We start from the raw sequence: 21,208 nt of genomic DNA, 5'->3' as shown, positions 1-21,208 counted from the left end.
ACTCAGTGGTTAGAAACAAAAAAAAATTATTATCTTACAGTTCTAGAGGCCAGAAGTCTAAAATCAAGGTGTGGGCAGAGCCACATTCTTTTTGGAGGCTACAGGGGAGAATCGGTTTCCTTGTCTTTTCCAGCATCCAGAGCTGCCCGCATTCCTTGACTTCTCCTTCCTCTGCCTTCAAGGCTCATCCCCCAACCTCTTCTTCTGTCACCACATCTCCTTTTTCTTAATTTAAACCCTTTTGCCTCCCTCTTATAAAGACCCTTGTGACTACATTGGGCCCACCTTGATAATCCAGAATAATCTCTCCATCTCAAGATTCTTAATGCAATTGCATCTGTAAAGTAATTGTAATTGTGGTGTGTATGATGGGGCTGTAATTACATCCCTTTTGCCATGTAAGGTAACATATTCCCAGGTTCCAAGGATTAGGGCGTGGACATTTTGGGAGATCTATCATTCTGATGATACCAATTCATCATGATGATGATCTATCATCATAGTTGGTATCTGTCTTTATAACTTCTACAGTCCAGCTAGCATTTATTGAGTGACTCCTCTGTTCTAGGTCTCATTCTTGAATCTGGGGACACAGAGCAGAGACTTCACAGTCTGCAGGAGACATGGTCAAATAAGCAGATAACTCTAATGTCTGCAGAATGACACTTTGTGAAGGACTTCTGCAAGTGACTGAGAGATGGTGCAGACTGGGTCCTTGCCTTCAGGGAGATTACAATCCAGTGGGGAAGAAAACGTGTGAATGAATGTACCTGGTGTCATTAGGAGTGCCTCCAGCTCCTACCTAGAAGATGGTTTTACTTTTCCAGTGACTGCCTGTTGAAACTCCCTTCCCAATGGGAAGTAGCCACCTCAACAGTTCTGCAAGGCTTCCAGACCTCTCCAGTCACACGTTTTTGATTGATAAAGAGTCTCATTTCTGTTCTTTAAGATTCAGCCATGTTCCTTTTAAAGCATCAGCTTCACAAAAGCTTCCCTTCCCTCCACCCAGTGCAGGCTGGACTTGTGGCTCTGACTCTTGGTGTGGATGGGCGGAGCAGGGGATATGGGCTGCTCTTGGGCACCTCCCCATCACCTCATGGAGGGAGAGAGAACAGAGGCAGATGACTCTGACTTACCTGCCCATGCTCATTGCATAGCAAGGTGTGGATCTTAATGTTTCTTTGTCTGCCTTTGACTGACCATTGGGTCCCTCAGTGTGGGAGCATTTGTTGGTTACTTTGGGGCCAACTGGCTCAGGCTTGGCCTCTTCCTCTTTGCCAAAGCCCCACAGGAGACATTTCCCTTACTCCAGCTTCTCATCAACAGGATTTCTTTGCCTATCAGACAGGCTTCTAGGGTGAATTCCTTCCATGGGACTCACCTCATGGAAAAATCAGTCTCCTTTCAGCCCTACCATCTCTCTCCTATCCCTTCACCCCCAACCCAGAAGGATCTGGTGCCCATTCTAGAGGCTCTTCAACTCTGAGTAAAAGGTGATCTCCAGCCTAGGCAGGTGCTGGTGGGCAGGGGTGATGCAGGTCCTCAGAGATTGTCCTAGACCCTTCCTCCCTGGACTCAGCTTAGAGAGTTGCTTCTCCCAAAACGTATATTTCCTCTTGCACAGAAAATGTAAGTCTGAGACCTTGGTGCTCCATCCTGAGTGGTGTCAAGTTCAAAGGGCTCAGCTTATAAGGCAAAGCAACACAAGCTTTCCTCTTCAGCTCTTCAAGGATATTAAGACTTAAAGCTCAATACCAGCAATATTTTCCATGCTCCCTTTTTCAAATCTCTATTTTTTATACCTTACCCTCTCCAGTGTTTTTCACTCACAAACCTGCCCTCATATAAAACATAAAACCATCTCCTTGGTGTCCACAGCCAGGGCACCCTGCTTCCTGCCCTCTTTTCCATCTCCCAGTGCTGTGCTGGGAACATTGACCTAGTCTCCCACAGTGTAGATTCCTGTCTGGCCACTTCCTGCTGATCGTCTCCATCCCACAGGCCTGGGAGACCAAAGTCACACAACAGGTGCTGGAGAGCAAGAGTCCTTTGAAAGGCAGAGGTAGGGGAGGGAAAGAGGAAGGGGAAATTGGACTGGCAATTTCAATATTTTCATAGGAGATTGGGGGAGAGGAAAGTCTGTGCAACCCACAGTGGTCATTTCATCTTGTCATATATGCAATAATATGCCTGTAGTATAGAAGGTATATGAGGTAGAGAAACAGGACTTAATACTAGCTTTCTCTTAACTGAAAACCAACCTTGCCAAAATATTTCATGAATATTAAATGAACTGGGAAGTGCCTTGAAGTTCTCTGGGTGCTAGGCTGGGCACATGGTAAGCACCCTGATAGACTGCCAGAATGGTAGAATGTGATGTCTAAAGGGGAGGGAAAATGGCTGTGGATAAAGAAAAGAGCTGTTCTCAGGTGTCGTGAGTGTCCATTTCTTGTGTTGACCACACTCTAGTCATGGATTCTTTGGTTCTACCCAAAGCCTTGCCTGTGAAGCTTGGGCCTAATGTCCCCACAGTCCCTCCTCCCCACCCCCACACCACAGTTGTCTGTGTGTGCCAGAGGCTGGGCCTTCCTACAGTGTATTTTTCTCTGCTCTCCATTGCATCCCCAAGTTAGAAGACACCTGGGTTGTAAGGCAGCACTGTATAGGGTTTGCTCTTAGAGCTATCTAATGAACTGTAAAGGACTCTATAAATGATGGTGCAGGGTGACTGAGAGCCTGCTCCAAAGGACAGTAAAACAGGTGCCATAGAAAATCGTGATTCATTGTCCAAGCTCCCTGAAGTCACTGGTTTCCCTGCAGGACACAGCACAACCACACAAGCTGTTTCCCCAGATTACCACTGAGACAGCCTGCTCTTTGTGGAGTGATGCACGCACCCGTCAGACTGTCCTCAATTTGGTACTTGCTAAGCAGTGCAGGATCATCTGCAGGTGATATAATACTCCTTACCGCCCCAGTGACAAAAGGAGTCGTGGAGAATGAATGAACAATTTTTGTGCTGAGCCGTCACTGGTACGTCTCCATTTGGGCTGGATTCATAACATTTATAATGGGTTTGAGCAGAGAAGATCTACTGCTCTGATAAGAAGGTCAACAGCTGTCAGCCAGCCTTTATGATTTCTTCCTTTGAAAAAAAAACCATGTTTGGAAATGTCCCACATTCATTTTCTCCTTCTTCATTCATACTAAATGGCTCCTAGCATTGCTGTGTATGCATGGTAACACCTCAAATTGTCCCCACTCTACTTTTATAGTGCCATAGTAGTATTTTCAATAATGCTAGACAAGATAGCAACCTGGCATTCAGAACTCAAATTGTCAATCTTTCCTTTCCCTCCTAGAAAACTAGGCAAGCACATACAAGAGAACAAGACAATGACGTTGGAAATGGGTATTTAGGAAGAACAATGATAAATTACTACAATGGATTATTTAATAATTTATTAGGAGATTACACTTGCATTAGCAAATTTGAGCCTCACCAACACTTTGTAAAATTGACAAACCATGTATTGATGTTCCTCTTTATGAGGGAGGAAATACCCAAGAGTACGTGGTTATTAAGAGACAGGCTGGATGGAACTGGGTCCAACTACAAACCCAGGACTTTTACTCCTATTCTCTGTGAGAACCAACTTGGCAAAGATACCACTGAGAGGGTTTTATGACAACTGAACATACTTTATAACAGAGCTTAACTAAATAAGCATATTCATACTACACAGAGTATCTAAATGGGGTGTGTGTGTGTATGCGCGTGTGTTATATGGATATTTCAAAAATCAAACTACAGCTTTCTGAACTCTTGACTGACAGACTGTTTTACAATTTTATTTAACTTTTTAATGTGTGCATGTTTGTTTCTCTAATACAGCAGGAAGACAAAACAATTGGTCCAGAGAAAGAAGCTGGAGCTGGCATCCAGCTGAAGTCCAGCTCCTGACATGAAGGCCAGTTGGTCACCTGGCCTGATGTCATTTCCTCTTCTTGTGACCACTGAGTGGATCCATTAAGATGGGGACCTGTGGGTCCCTGCAGCTCTCTGGGGGATTTCATCAATGCAGGGCTGTGTCCGAGACACAGAATGGTGCTGTCCACATAGCAAGTGATCAATACCTGTTGTTGTTAGTTATATTCCAAGATATGAGGACTAAGGTGTTTTCTTTCCTCTAGTTCCTTAAAGAATAATATTGTATAAAGAGTCTTAACTGAAGAGGAGACTATCAAATCTCTGAGAAAAATGTATATCAAAGAGGGATAGAGTAGTCTCACATTTAGCAGTTTGCCACCAAGTCTTGCAGTTTTAGTGGAACAAGACACAGTTAAGCAGTGCTGAAAGGCAGGCTTTGTCTTCCTGGCTTCAAGGTTTTACTGTCAGAACGAAGTCTGGAAAAGACATCAACAACTGCAGCAGACACATTTGTTCTGATATGATTAAGAGATTGTACTTGTATGGGGATATCTTGTGTTTAACTTGCAACTTTTTTCCTTAATTAGTGGCTAACCTCACTAGATATTGTTAGAATATCAGAACTGATATTAATTAGTTGACTGCCCAGAGACACCAGTATAGCTAAGGGGCACTGTTAGGGGGGAATCCTGCTACGTGAAGTACCCAGCCCAGAGGCTGCTCTCCAATCTCCACAGGCAAGGCAGAACCAACCACAACAAACACCCAGCCAGGGAAATCTCTGTCCCTGTGGGTCTCAAATTCCACTCCTCCTCCAAGAGATATCAAGTAGCCTGTCCTGCAGAAATGCTTTTCTCCAGCTGCCCCGTGGGTGCCCCAATGGCCCCATTTAAATCAGGCATACCAAAATAACATCCCAGAGGTTCAGGTCAGTAAATTGTCATTGGAACCACAGCCCACAAAGTAAGCCCGGGAGCTATGTGCTAAACCTAAACATGTGCTAAACTATACGATTTAAATAGAATCCAGTCTTCTACATTTCAGTTAAAATGTCTAGGATACAATAGAAAACCACCCACCATAGCAACATATAGGAAAATCACAACTTGAATGAGAAAAGGCAGTCAAACGATGCCAACAGTAGCACATCAGATGTTAGAATGAGCTGACCATGATCTTAAAGCAGCCATAGTAAAAATACTTCAAAAATATTCTCTTGAAACAAATGAAAATCTCAGTGAAGAAATAGAAGCTATGAAAAAATAATCAAATGGAAATGATCGCATTGTACATTTTAAATATATACAAATTTATTTGTCAATCGTACCTCAATAAAGCCTGGAAAAATAATACAAGAAATCAAATAACAGAAATTTAGAACAAAACCTCCTCATGGGGCTTAACAGTAGAGTGGAAATGACAGAATATAGAGTCAATGAACTTGAGCACCTATCAACAGAATTATTCAATCTGAATAATTTGTAGTAAACAGACTAAAAAAATAAATAGCCAAAGCCTCAGGGACATGAGGGATAATAATAATAATAATAATAATAATAATAATAATAATAATAATAATAATAATAATAATAATAATAATAAACCTATCTTTGGTACAAAGGATACAAAGTCCCAGAAAGAGGGGAGAAAGAGTGAAGATAAACAAGTATTCAAAATTATAATGGCTGAAACTTCCTAAATTTAGTGAGACACAAATCTACATAATTTGGAGCAAACTCCAAACAGGATAAACTCAAGAAAACCCATGCCAACACATATAAAAATTAAACTTCAAAAATTTAAAGACAGATATGGAAGCAACCTAAGTGTCCATCAACAGATGAATGGATGGGCAAGATGTGGTATATATATACAATGGAATACTACTCAGCCATAAAAAAGAATAAAATTTTGCCGCTTGCAGCAACGTGGATGGACTTGGAGGGCATTATGCTAAGTGAAATAAGTCATACAGAGAAAGACAAATACTGCATGATATCACTTATATGTGGAATCTAAAAAATACAACAAACTAGTGAACATAACAAAAAAGAAGCAGACTCACAGTTACAGAGAATGAACTAGTGGTTACCAGTTGAGGGTGAAAGGCAATATAGGGGTGGGAGAGTAGAGATACAAGCTATTGGCTCAAGGATGTATTGTACAACACGGGAAATATAGCCAATATTTTGTAATAACTGTAAATGGAACGTAACCTTTAAAATTGTATAAAAAATTAAAAAATATTAAAAAAAATTTAAAAAGTGAAAAAATTGAAAGACAAAGGAAAATCTTAAAAACAGCCAGAGAGAAATTATACATCATTAGAGCAACACAAATTTGAATAAAAGTGCATACCTAATTAGAACACATGGAGACTAAAAAAAGATGTTACAATGTTTTAAAGTAAAAATTTATGTTCATATAAAAATTTGTACGTGAATGTTAATAGCAGCTGTATTCATAATAGCAAGAATTGGAAAGAAGCTAGACATCCTTCAACAGGTAGAATAATTAAGCAAACTCAAACTGTGGTACTCAAAAACAGAAGATGGAGAAGGAGGAGGATTAGCGGGGAGAAGGAGAAGTGGATGGGGAGGGGAAGGGCTATTGATGCTTGGATGCATCTCAAAGGAATCATGCTATTTCAAAAAGAAAAAAAAAGCCAACCACAAAAGGTTATGTGTTGCCTGATTCCATTTATATAACGCCTTAAAACAACTTAATTTTAGAAATAGAGAACAGATTAGGGGTTGCCAGGGGCTAGGAATGGATTGGCAGAGGGAAGTGGTTGTGATTATGAAAGGGAAACACAAGGTATTCTGTGGTCATGAAATTGTCCTGTGTCTTGACTGAAGTGATGGATACACAAACCTATGGATGTGTTAAATTTGTATGGAACTAAAACACAACACAGCACACACACACACACACACACACACACACACACACACAAATAGTAAAAATATACAGGGAGAATCTGAACTGGAGGATTGTATCAATGTAGGTATCCAGGTTGTTATACTGTAGTATGGTTTTGCAAGATGTTACCATTAGGGGAAACTGGGTAAAGAGCACATGGGATCTGATCTCTCTGCATTATTTCTTAATTAATATTATTTCTAATACATGTGGAGTTATAATTATCTCAGTATACTTGTCAATTAAATAAGAGTAAATCCACAGATACTCTGAACAAGAAATAAACATTTCCAGCACCTCATCCGCCCTCCCCACAATCCATTCTGATCTTAACCTCCTTCCTTTTTCCAGGTAACAGCTATCCTGATTTTTAACAAGGTGTTTAAAATTTTTAACAAGATTTTAACAATTTAAACAAGGATTTTAAACTAACAATCAGGTAGTACTTGTCTCTGCCTTCTTTCTCTCAACTTTATGTTAATGAGATATTATTCATATTTATAATATTTAATTGTTTATCCATTTGGATAGTTTAGTCACTTGGATAGTTTCCAGTTTGGAGCTCTTGGGAATAATGCTGTTATGATCACACTTGATGTGTCTTTCAGTACGCATGTGCATCTCAGTGAGTGCATACCTGGGAATCAGATTGCTAAGTGATAGAGTATGTTCAACTTTAATAGGTTCTTCCAAACAATTTCCCCAAGTTGTACAGATTTACACCCCGATAGGTTTGTTTAGAGTTCTGGTTGCTCCATATACTTGATAATGCTTGATGTCAGTCTTTTTTTAAAATTGTTTTATTTAACATCTTTATTGGAGTATAATTGCTTTACAGTGTTGTGTTAGTTTCTGTTGTATAGCAAAGTGAATCAGCTATATGTATACATATATCCCCATATCCCCTTCCACTAAAAAAAAAAAAAAGGTTCTGATGAACCTAGGGGCAGGGCAGGAATAAAGACGCAGACATAGATAATGCACTTGAGGACATGGGGGGGGGGGAAGGGTAAGCTGGGAAGAAGTGAGAGAGTGGCATGGACATATATACACTACCAAATGTAAAATAGATAGCTAGTGGGAAGCAGCCGCATAGCACAGGGAGATCATCTTGGTGCTTTGTGACCACCTAGAGGGGTGGGATAGGGAGGGTGGGAGGGAGACGCAAGATGTCAGTTTTTTTAAACTTCAGCCTTTCTAATTCCTGTGTATTGGTATCTCAATATGGTTTTAATTTGCTTTTCTTGAGAATAAATAACATTGAGCAATTTTCATGTGCATTATAACTTTTTAGTGTTTTCTTTAGAGAAATGTCTCTTTATTGACCGTTTGAGTAGGTTTACCTGTCAAAGTTTACAAATTCTTTACATATTCTGTATATAGACTGATTTTGGTTATACGTGTTGCAAATAATTTCTCCCATTTTGTGACTTGAGTTTTTACTATCTCTTAGTGGTTTCTTTTAATGACTCAAATTTCTTAGTCTTAATGAAATCCAGTTTTATCAGTCTTTTCCATTACACTTAATGAGATTATTAAGATTATTCTTAATCTTGTTTAGAAACTCTTTGCTTACCCCAAGGTCATGATTTGTATTTGCATAGTATTTTGCAGCCTTTTTCTTTCAACCATTTTGCATTCTTACTATTCAACTTGAGTCTCCTACAAGCAGCATATTTTTGTTATTTTTAATCCACACTGATGCTCTTTGCCTTTTACTTGGAAAGTTTAGTTCACTAACATTTAGAGTAACTGTTGATATATTTTCTTTCTATTTGTTCCTCTACTTCTCCTTTCTCATCTCTGTTCTTTTTTTCTCTCTTTTTGTCTTATTTTAATTCATTTTTACTGTAACACTTTCATCATATTTTCTTGTGAGTTATATGTTCTTAATTATTACATTAGCAATTGCCATAGAGACTACAAGATTAATTCCAGACTCATTAAAGTTTAATAAAATTAGTCTTTTTCACTTTGTGGACAGTACAAAGGCTTCGGAGTACTCAGTCTCCTGCCTGATTCCTATTACATAGCTCTTCAGTGTTTACATTTTCTGTAATGTAGTTACACATCTCAGATTTTTGGTGTTGTGTTTGTTTGCATTACTTAGTCAATAATCACTTCGATTTATCCTTTGTGTTGCTCTTCATTCTCTCCTGCATCTGAGGACAGTCAATTGCATGATGCTTATGATTCTTAATGACCCCTCTATTGACTTTGGCCTTGGGCAGTGGGATATAAACAGATGTGATTATACCATGTCTGGGCAGAAGCTTTATGCATGATTTTGTGGGTCAGCTCCACATTTCACTCTTCACTGCTTCCATAAGAATCCATCACGTTCCTGCTAAGGGCTGTTCTTTCCTATCCCATCACTGCTGATGAGTAATAAATTTGGTTGTGTGAGGTATTAACTTTGTTATGCAGAAAAGATAGTAAACTGAGCTTCCATTTAAGGACATTTTCCTTCTACCTATAGAATACCTTTAGTGCAGGTATGCTGGGAAATTGGAAAACTTTTTCATTTCACATTCACTTCTTTTGCATTCTTTATTGAAGTATAACATAAATACTAATAAGTACACAGATAGATGAATTTTCACAAGGGTAAATACACCTTTGTAACCAGGACCCAGGTCCAGAAGCATAACACTATCAGCATCACAGAAACACCCTCCTGCCGCCTCCTCCTTGGTGTTGGTAGAACTTTCCAAATTGATTGGCTACCCTGATTTTAAATACCATACATTCATTTTGCCTATTTTTGAACTTTATATAAAGGGACTCTTACAGTGTGTATCCTTTATCTGATTTATTTTGCTCATGAATCTGTAATATATAATTATATCTAGTTTTACATATTTAATATATTAGGCTATTTCTCTCTTTCTTTGTACCTCTTCAACCTTGCTAGGACTATGTCACTTTTTAAAATACTTGATTGTTTTGTTACTTTTTCTTTCATGCATATGCTTTGTGATTCCTGTTCTTCTCCTGCATGTCAGACACTATGTAGCCAACGTGAATGCAGACATAACCAGCACGCTGTCTTGGCTTTCATAGGCTCACAGTCTAAGGGGCTCACAGGTAAATAAGTAGTGTGATGACTGTTACAATTGAGATAACTATAAGATCCTGATTATTTTGTAATCAATGGATAAAGGAAGGACAAAATGAACTGTTTGCTATGTCCATGGCAGCCCAATTCAATTATTAATTATATCATTATGAGCACTTACGTACTAGGTACATGGCACTAGTCTAAGATATAACAAAAGTTGTGACTTCTAACTTTGCAGTGGGGTTAGCACACACCCTGCACAAATAAAACAATAAGTGAATGATGTCAATCAGTGATGCCTGCTGTAAGTGGAGTGCAGCAGAGTGCAGTGAATGAGAGGCACTTGGCGGGAAGTGTTGAGGCTCTGAGGTGGTAACAGTGTAGCTCAGTCAAGGACAGAAAGGTCAGTGTGGCTGTGTCCTCATGACCAGGGTAGTGGTGAGTGGCATGGCATGAGACCGATGAAGCCAATGAGACCCACATGGAAAGTTTTAAAGGCCATAATGGGGAGTTTGATTTTCATTCTGGGTTTAAAGAAAGCCAGTGCACTCCTTGAAGCTGAAGGTATAGAATCAAAGAAGGATGCTCAATGTGCTCAAAGAAAGAATAGAAGTGATAACCCAGGGGGCAATGAGTCCCTAGTCTTGCTGCAATTTCAGGTGCAAGAAATGGTGGCGATAAGACTGAAGAGACAGATCGTGAAGGGCCTTGAATGCCAGAGGCTCAGAGTCTGAGACTTTACCCAAAAGGGCAACAAAATTTACTGAAGGATGAAATGTGAGAAAGGGACATTAGCAAAGAGAAGTTTTGGATATTGATCTGAGGGTGTGTGAAGCATGGCTTAAAGTAAGGAGGACACATATTACCCCTTAGACCTGATAAGGCTCGTGCTTAGCAAACTTGTATATTCGATAAGACACCTTAGGAAGAAAATTAGAGAAAACATGACCTTTTTGCCTTCAGACTTCCTGTTTGCAGACCACTGTCTGTGGAGCCTGATAAATGGGGACCACATCCCGAGGGGGAGGGCTGTGAACAAGGGCACGGGAGTGGGAACATGGCCTCAGTTCCTCCTCCTGTTCTCTGAGGCATGGTTCTTGATCATTCTTGTCCCTCTAAGAGAAGGCAGTCCATGACTGATCTTTCTGTGCTGTTTATGGAAGAGGCTGAGTGAGGGTGGGGAGTGGACCACATCGATGGTTGGAAAGCCTGAGTGAGGAGGAGTTGGAATTAAACACAATAAGGAGCCACTGGTGGCTTTTGAGCAGGGAAGAGTGTGGAAAAACAGATATCTAGGAAAATTTGCCTCGCAGTGGTAGGCAAGATAGCTATAGAAGCATCATTTTGATAATGGAGCCAGTAAAAAGCAGTAGGATTTTTAAAAATTCATTACTTATAAATGTTGGTCTTCATTCAAAAGGGATTATATAGATATCTGAATATTTATGTTTCTAAATATGGAGAAAGCATAGTTCTCAGAGGGACATAATGATATTTTTGAGTTTTAACCAGAAAGATATTATATGAATTGAAATTGTTTCTGTATATATTATCACATTTTATTCCCATCACCCTTAAGAAGTAAGAAAGTGCAGGCAATAGTCTCATCTTCAGAGAAGGAAAATAAGCCAGCATTTAAGCCCTTTCCATAGTTGAGGATGGCCACAGAGCTTAGAGGACAAAGCCTGGAATCTTTTTAATCAGGTCACTGGGGCTAATTCTACAAGTGGGGCTAATTCAAGTCCATATGAAGGCCTTGACTCTAAGTTTCAGCCCTGTTTGTCCAATAGAACTTTAGGCCATAATGCCAATGTTCTGTACCTCAGCTGTCAAACACAGTATCTACTGGCCACATCTGGCTTTTGTAGACTAGAAACATGGCTGATGTGACTAAGAAATCTTATTTTTTTAATTTTAGGTAACTTAAACTTACATTCACATGCCTACATGTGACCAGTGACTCCAGCTGGAGCTCACTGCTCCTCCCTGGACTGTCTCCTGGGCTTTTCCTCATCCATCTGTCAAATCTTGGGTTGCTTTTTCATGCTCATGGACCAGAGAAACAGCTTTTTACTGGGGAGGAGGGGGAGGCATCAGGATACTGGTTCAGAGTCTTTCAAGGTGCATTTGATATGATAAAAGGTCTCTGTAGTCACATGGGGTTGAGCAGATCTGAGTTAAACAAAGGTAAATGAGGTCTTTACTGCAGGACATTTTTGAGCCTTTTCAATGCTAACACCCTCTTTAAAACCAAAAGAGAAGAGATTCAGTAACTATAGGCACATTTTCACAGGACAGATAGCATACAAGGGAGTATATTTTAGAAAACTGGCTTTGGAGAAAGAAAACGTGTCTGAGCCACTTACTGGCTATGTGACCTTGAACTACTTCTTTATCTTGCTTATCTTCAGGTCCCTTATTCACAAAATGCTAAAAATATCTCCTAACTCAGAGGGTTGCTGTGAGTATGTGCTTACTTAGAGACGATTAAGACATCGTCGCCCCCTTCAGTGAGCCCAGGTCTGGCTGTTAATCATGGACATGAACTCTACAAAGATGTGCAATTCTAACAGAAATGACACAAAACCTGCTGATGGACAAAAGGTTTTAAACTCTCTCCTTTCACCTTCATTCTCTCTGACTTACCCAGAGATACGCAGTTTCCTGAGTGGGTTTGCATTTATAAAGTGTTGTTTCCTTGAGCAGTCTGCATTGCCCTCCCCTGCATTTGTAGCCTTCTTGATATGGGTCTAAATATTCCTTGTCTGGTTTATACCATTGAATTTTAATGTGTTGATATTGGGTAATGCAGGAACAGCTGTGGACAAAGGAAGGACACACAGCTTGGCAGCCCCATACTCCCAATCACTGACAGAAAGCGGTCTTGTGTTTTGAAATTTGACTCACTGCAGTTCTGTGTTTGGCCAATGAATGGAAGCCAGGAAGGTAGAATATTAAGTCAAGGAGGATTATTTCTGAGTCTTCAGATCTGATGGAATTTGCCTTGCTAGGTTTTGGACCGTGAGACATAAATGTCTGTTATTTATGCCACTCAACCTATGGTATTTTGTTATAGGGGTCCCAGCTGACTAAGATAACCACCTTAGAGCATGCATTTTTTGTTGTTGTTGGCTGTGATTGTGTCTGATGATCCTCTACATAGCCAAGTAAAGACTATGCATGTCCTGGCATGCAGTAATTGTCCAACAAGTGTTGATGGAACTGCACTGTGGGGCAAGCCTGGGCATTCCACACAGCTCAACACATACTTTTTTACCGCCTCTGGACTCACATCGTGGCAGAGCAACTATGTAATTGGGAAACGCTTGTTTTTGAGAGAAAGGGCAGAAAGTAAAGCCAAATGGATTGGTTTTACCTGAAAAAGACCCTTCCCCTATGAAAGGTGGGAAGGGGGTATGGGAGCACGAACACGGAGATGAAGGTCCTGCATGAGAAAACAGGTCTGTGTCCACAGGGGGCGGCGAGGGGGGATGAAGTAGATCCTTGAGGTGTGGGGTCCACCAGAGCCCGTTCTCAGGGCAGGGCTGCTTCTCTGACGGGTCATGGCTGGGACCTGCCAGCTGCCCTTCATTCTTTCACCTGCTACCCCAGCCTGTGAAGTTATTTCCCACATTTATTTTGCTTTTCCTTCACTCTGAAAGAAAGCCTGTTACTTTAGGGTGGCAATCTGGAGAACTGCTGGCCAAGCTGTTCTCTGATAGCAGAGATAGTGGGCGTGGAGCGTGGGCTGTCAGCAAAGTAGGATTTCCCAGGACAACCCTGGAGAGAGAGCGAGAGAGAGACACAGAGAGAGAGAACGAAGCTGGCAGCTGAAGTGGGGGCACCTGAGTCCCTGTGAGGAAGGTGAATGCTCTTTGGGGTACACAGTGTCCTTGGGCAGCTCTGGGGAATAAGCCAACAGAGCAGAGGGTCCCCCGGCACCCGCGGCTCAGCAAAGCATGCTGAAGAGGATACGCTAGCCTTCACTGTCCCACACAAAGGAGAAGTGGAGTGTCTGTATCTGCCCATATCCCAGAAACACAAAGCAGCGGTGACTGCCAGCACCCCAGGTAATCAAGGTGGCCGCAGCCAGACTCCCCATCCCCCCACTGAGCCAGAATGGAAGAGGAAGGAAAGGAACTGCAAAGGAAGTGCTGCTACTTTGGGGCAAGAGCTTCTGAAACCTGTCCTGGGACACGTGCCGCAGAGAGGGCCATGTCCCGACAGGTGCTGTGATCCTGCAGCAAGCAGTCCAGAAAACCATGCCACTGTAGGGAACATTCCTCGGGTTTTGGCGAAAGTCAGGTTGCCATCGTTTTTCCAAAGTTCCCAAGAGGGGAGGTGGGCTCTATCTCCCATCATGGTGTCACCTGAGGTGTCTCAGGAGTGCAGCCAGATCGATTATTGCCATTGTGACTAGGCAAGATTTATAATAATGAGTTAGGTCAAGTTTAATAATACTTACAGAACATCATGGCTCCAAGGCTTTATCAGGACATCCTGAAAAAGAAAACCGGACATGTACGAAGGAAGGTTGCGTGGTAATAGAAAGGGTCTGTCTATGCTGGGTTCAAATTCAAATTCAAATTAATTGTTGAATGAAATGTGAGGTCTTCTGGAAGATGTTCAGCCCCATAAGCCTCGACCTCCTCATCTGTAAAACGGGATGGGGCTGTGCCTGCCCACAGCTTTTTGGACAAATTTTGTACAGATCTAGTGTGAGGATACTCCTTTGTTTACACAATATTGGTTCATACATTGAACTTAGAAGGTAACCCACTTATCTTGGGCAAAAACATACAGTTGCATAAAATTATAAACACTTTCAAGTAGGATTTGGAATTCATCTTGTTTAATGAAGGAAAAAAAATCTTTAAAGAAAGGGATTTTAGGCAAAAACCAGGATTAGTGGGATCTCTCATCCTTCTTACATACAACAGATTACTACAGCTCTTTGTGAAGTATTTTCTAAGCATCATTTCCAATCAAACACTCAAACTAGTAGTTGCTAGGTTCAGAATCATTACACCATTAAAGAAAGAGGGGTCACCTCTTTCGTTCAAGTCAGGAAGTACCTTTGTGGTGTATCAAGAACTAAACATAACCCCTCCCCACACCCCCAAAGAAACAGAATGGCCAAACAGGGAAGAGTCCACAATGTAGAAGGGGCTGTGTCAGTAGCAAGTCCCTGGTTTGGAGTCAGAAAACTCCACGACCCAATAATGGCTTCACCAGCTGTGGGGCTTCAGGCAGGTTCCTCCATATCTCTGATCTTTCTGCACCATCTGTTGTAAAATGAGGATGATAATGGCTCACAGGGCTGTTGTGTTACATAATATAATGGTTTTAAAAACAGTTAATTTTTATAACTAACAAATACATTGGCATAATGCCTGGCATCTAATGAGCACGCAAACATGATCTCACTTCACTTGTATATTAGTGACATTATTTTTAAAATGTTTGTATGCCAATTTTAGGGCCCAATGGAGGAGAAGAGCTGTCATCCCATTTGCACATCCCTGGGCACACTTGCCTTTGGATTCACAGTTTCACTTGCCGAGGGATGCTTCGCTCATGGTGCACTCTGACCCTGACGGCTTTCTCAGCCATCTGCCTATGTGAATGGGGATATTCCCTGTTACCTACTACATTTTCTTTGCTCAGGCCCACAAAGCTGAGTAATAAGTAATAGGATACTGATGGTTATAGTTGCTGACAGATGCAGGAGATAGGATAACCCATGTATGCCTGATACTAAAACTACTGAATTTCTGTCTTATGAATGTCTCTCAACCTTTGTGTTCCTCCCTCTTTCATTCTAGAAAGGGAGTTCCATGAAATAATAGGTTATAATCACAAATGCCAGTTCTGACTTATTCATTTTTGGTTTTCTTAAGGGCAGTCTATTATTTCTTTAGAATAGTAGCAATAACACTGATAACAGTGATAATAATAATAGCACTTTCTAGACATTTGACATATTTATACTGTACAATACCCTCAATGGTCGCTATTTATTATTCCCATTTTATGGATGAAGAAACTAAGGCTCAGAGATGTTAAGCAGTTAACTTCAGGCTATTCAGCAAGTAAAAGGCAGAATTTAAATTCAAACCTAGGTCAGTTTGGTGCCAAAGCCCTGTGAACTTTCTCCTGTACGTGGACCTCTTTTTTGGTTTGGTATTTCCAGTCTCCTGCACAGGGTCTGATTCTAAGTATCTGTTAAATGAGTAAACGGATGAATGGCTGAGTGAATAATGGATGGTTGGAGTGGTTTACTTCAAACTCCTTTTGTAACCATGATTCATTGAGAGACACATTTTTTTTTTCTGGCCAAATTAACACATTTTTCTCTTGCTTGGTCATGTATCCCCTTGGGACAAATGACTCTGATGAGCTAACCTACTGTTTATGCTTCCCAGCAGCTCTTGCCAGGTGGGGAATTAGCTGTGTGCATCTGCACTTAGAATACGTTCTAGCAGGAGAGACAGAGCCTGGGCAAGAGGGAGAAGAAACGGGCTTCTGCATTGTTTTCCTCTCCTGCAATGTTTGCAGGAATCTAGAGATTAACAGAGCGTGAGGGAACTTGCGTGGAGAAATTTACCGACAGGCATGATAAGAGGAAGAAGTCCCTGTGCCCAATAACAGCATGGAGCATGCTGGAGGGTTCCTGCCTGTAGAGAACTTCCCTGACTTAGGGACCTGGACAGGTGGTCTCCTCAGGCTGCTGTTTATTGAAAACAGGAAAACAAGGCAGACTCAAGTACAGATGCAGTTGCCACTGTGAGGGTCTCCTACCTCGAGAGAGAATAGAAAGTCTAGATGTGAGTGCCTGGAAAGTGCATGGAACCAGGGCTTCATAAACAGCAGCTGTTTTAATGGGTCTTCCCATCTGACGTGAACTCAGCCTGGCCGCTTCCTCCACCACTACAATGCTCTTCACCCCGAAAGCCCCAGTTTCCCACCCCCAGCAACTTGCTCAAGGTCACAATATTCAGATACCCAGCTGGTGCTGGAACTCAAGGCATCCACTCTGTCATCTGTGCTTTCTAACCCTGACCCAGGGCTGCTCTGTGCCCGGTGCTTTCCTGAGCACTTTACACCAGTAATCTCATTTCATAGCCATGACTGCCCTATTTTTACAACAACTTTATGTACCAAAAAGCTCAGACTCAGGTAAAAACACACCCAGGTCATATCGTTGGCAAACTGTGCCTTGAGGTATGTGCCCATGTGTGGCTGAAACTTTAACCTTTAGTCACCATTTGTGATGCTCTTTTCCTGTTGTGCCATCTTGCTGTTAGGTGACAAGGTCTTTGCACTTACCTGGCTGAGCTCTGGGTCACCAGCTGCTGGCACCCTCAGGTCCGAGACATCTCAGCAGGGAGTGGCCTCTGCAGGGACCTTCTGTCTATTTTGGAAGCCTGTCCTGTTAGGTCCTCCTGGTTTTCTGCCGGGGCTTCAGAAAGATCATTGCAGGGCCTCTGTCTGCCAAGAGCCTGAGAAATCCTTGGGCGCTTTTTGAGCCCCCGTTAATTAAGAGACAGCACCAGAAGCTGCTAGAGAACTGGACATCTATCTTTGACTAAACGGTCGCCAGCTGAGGGACAAGGGGATGAATCAAAACATTTAGGGTCAAGCTTTCACACTGAAAGTCATCCACAGCCAATGCGTGATTTCATTTTGAGTAGCATGTGCTGTGTTGTACAGACAGAGATATGCAGCTTTTCTCATTCTTGTTTTGACACTGAATCACAAACAAAACCTTGTCTTTTCTCCTTTGTCTGCATGCACATTATTTAACAGAGGATGGAGTACAGGGGAAGCGTTCTCACTAATGGCTTGTTCATTAATTTAAAACAGTTTTGTAACCATAAGTTCATTCTCTAAGTCTGTGAGTCTGTTTCTGTTTTGTAAATAAGTTCATTGTATAATTTTATTTTTAGATTTCCCAGATAAGCAATATCATACGATATTTCTCTTTCTCTGTCAGACTTACTTCAAGGCCCTACTGTATAGCACCGGAAACTGCTCAATATTCTGTAACAACCTAATTGGGAAAAGAATGTGAAAAAGAATAGATACATGTATACGTATAACTGTATCACTTTGTTGTATGCCTGAAATTAACATTGTTAATCAACTATACTCCCATATAAAATAAAAAGTTTAAAAAAAGACTAAAAAAAACAGGTTTGTCTCAGATTCTTCATTCATTCATCCATTCATTGATAAAATATTAACCCACCATCTGCTAAGTAATTGATAGTGAACTGAGGTATGGTTATAATCATCATACAAAATAGAAATGATTCTTGTTCTTGTAGAATCAGCCTGGTTGAGAGATAGCCAGTAATTAAAGAACACACTTGAGTGTAAAATTTAAAAAGTCCTAGCCGGGTGTTTGGCCTAGTCAGGTGGGTCAAGAGAAGCTTTGTTGAGAACATGACTCTTCAGCTGATATCTGACTTAATTAAGTGAAGAGAGGAAGGAAACACTCCAGATAAAGGAAGCAGCATGTGCACAGGCCCTGTGGCAGGTAGGAGTATGCTGATTAGGAAAGACCTAAAGATGGTGAGTGGGTGGAACAGAGAGGCCCCCAGGAGGCTGAGGAAATGGGGGAGGAGTGATGGACCAGACAGAATTTGGGCACCATATTCAAAGGGTTGCTTTGTCTATTTTTGTTTCTTGTTTTTATCCATTAAAGGGTTTTTAGCAAATCATTGGCGCTATCACATGTGTTTGTTTGCTTATTTTAAATATTACTCTGGCTATGGTCCAACGAACTGATTACAAAGAGTCAGAGAGGATTTGAGGAAACCAGTTTAAAGACAGTTGCAGCCATCCAGGGAAAAAAGGAAGGTGGCTTGGACCAGGTGGTGACGGTTTTGACAGTGAAGGAAAGAGGACAGATGTGCAAAATATTTAGGAGATAAAAACCATTTATGCAAATAGGGGTTTGGCTTGAGCAGAGCTCCCACCAGCCTCCTGAGCAGCTTGAAGCCAGGGAGAGACTCTGCACACTCAGATCTGGCATCCAGGTAGATCTGCAAACTCAGCTCCATCCCCTGTTCTCTGCATGTGTGAAAGCTTTTGATTGTACTTTTCTGCAGCTCACCTGAGCCCCTGTGAGTTACAGTAGGCTGCGTGCAGGGTATAGTTCCTGTTTGGCCTTAGTTTCCTACTTTGTTAAATGAGGAAGGAGGACCAGACTTTCTTCAATGCCCCTCCCAGCTCTGTGGCTGGCAGTTCTTATGACAAATGTGCATTTTGAAGGCCTCATGGAGACGCTTGTATTCTTGACTCCTAATATTCACTTGTTGACTGTAGCCCCTTATACAACAGGGATGGGTTTACATTCCTTTCCACACTTCTCAGTGGGTGCACCATGAGCATTTGTTGATTTGATTTCATTTGATTTGACTTGAATGTTGGCTTCAAAGCCAAGATTTGAACCAGCCAGACTGAGAAAACCTGGCAGTCTTGACCTGTGTTCTGGCCTGTCAGTCACTGCAGTGGGATATGGTGTGACCTAAGTCAGCATGCATAAAAAGGAGGTGGGTGGTAAGAAGAGATGGGCGCCCCTTAGCTGATACAGGCAGAGGGGCGTCCACAGGATCAACCTCTTAATTTTTATACTTGGATTTGTAATGCATGCACATGGTTAAAAGATCAAACAACACTAAGATCACAATAAAACAGCTGACCCCTCACTGCATAACTCCCCAGCCTTCAGTTTCAAGATTTTTGACTTTCTTCTTGCCTTTACTGTCATATTTCTAAATATCATGCCAATACTACTGCTTTTGTACTTATCATCTTCATGTATCATTTGTTGATACATGAGGTTAGGATTTAGCCCTCTCATATCTCTCACCACATCTCTTTCCTGTTTCTTTACCCTCAGAGGTCCCCCCATCTTTCCAACTGAGTTATATCACTATTTGCTTTTTACTAAATCTATGTTCACAAATGAACTTATTTACAAAACAGAAACAGATTCACAGACCTAGAAAATGAACTTACGGTTACCAGGGAGAAGGGTGGGGAGGACGGGGAGGGATAGTTAGGGAGTTTGGGACTGACATGTACACAATACTATATTTAAAATGGATACCCAACAAGGACCTACTGTATAGCACAGGGAACTCTGCTTGATACTCTGTAATGACCTAGATGGGAAAATAATCTGAAAAAGAATACATACATGTGTATGTATAACTGAATCACTTTGCTGTACCCCTGAAACTGACACAGCACTGTAAATCAACTATACTCCAATATAAAATAAAAAGTTAAATGTATGTTCACTCTACCCCACACTCATCCATACTCATCCAAATTGTGTTTAGGTGCACAGGTCCTGGGTCCTAGATGTCAGCACAGGGAACTGGGAGAGGCTGAAACAAGGAGGAATTTTACCCCCATCCTCACTTTCCCTCAAACCCCATTGAATTTTCAGGCACATGTTGTTTGGGAGATGGCACTTTTTCTAAGAAACATGCATTATCTGGGTTCTGTCTGAGGAATATCTTTTTTTTCTTCAATCTGTGGGTGTGAAGCCAATATTGTGATACTTGTATATGTTCTGTTAACTGTTAAACTCATTATAAAAATGAGGCGAGAGGGAATTCCCTGGTGGTCCAGTGGTTAGGACTCCATTGCAGGGGGCATAGGTTTCATCCCTGGTTGGGGAACTAAGATCTTGCATGCCTCACTGTGCGGCCAAAAAAAATGAGGCCAGGGATTATGGGATGATCAACTCAACTCTGGACTTGCTGGAGGGATGACACCGTTTCCTGGCTGAAGACAGTTCATGCTCCAGCTGTTGAAAGAATCCTGACACTCTCCAGATGTTAAGGATTTCTCAGCATGAGAATAAAATATGAGCTATAAATCTGAGCAGAATTTGAAGTAGGGGGATAACATAAAATTCTTTGGATATTTTGCTTCTGGGAAAATGCAAGAGATATGTTTTCCTATTCTTTTTGCTAAGTAAAACTAAAAATCTTGGATGTTATATAGAAAACAAACCTAGGAAGCCTCTGAAATGTGGAGACAAGAGGGTAGCCTGGCTACGCACCTCAGACCTGAGGAACAACATGGTAGAGTTTCATGGAGATTTCTTTCTTTCTTTTCTTTTTTTTTCCTCATATATCCCAGACTTGTGAAAATCCCAGTGGGCACAGACTTATGTCCTGATGTGTTAATAATTACCTTGAATGTAAATGGTTTAAGTATGCCAATTAAAAGACAGAGATTAGAAGAGTAGATTTTAAAACATGACCCAC

The sequence above is a fragment of the Balaenoptera musculus genome, chromosome 7 (genome assembly GCF_009873245.2).
Source record: "Balaenoptera musculus isolate JJ_BM4_2016_0621 chromosome 7, mBalMus1.pri.v3, whole genome shotgun sequence".
NCBI classification, from domain to species: domain Eukaryota; kingdom Metazoa; phylum Chordata; class Mammalia; order Artiodactyla; family Balaenopteridae; genus Balaenoptera; species Balaenoptera musculus.
Note: the sequence above shows the minus strand (reverse complement) of the source record.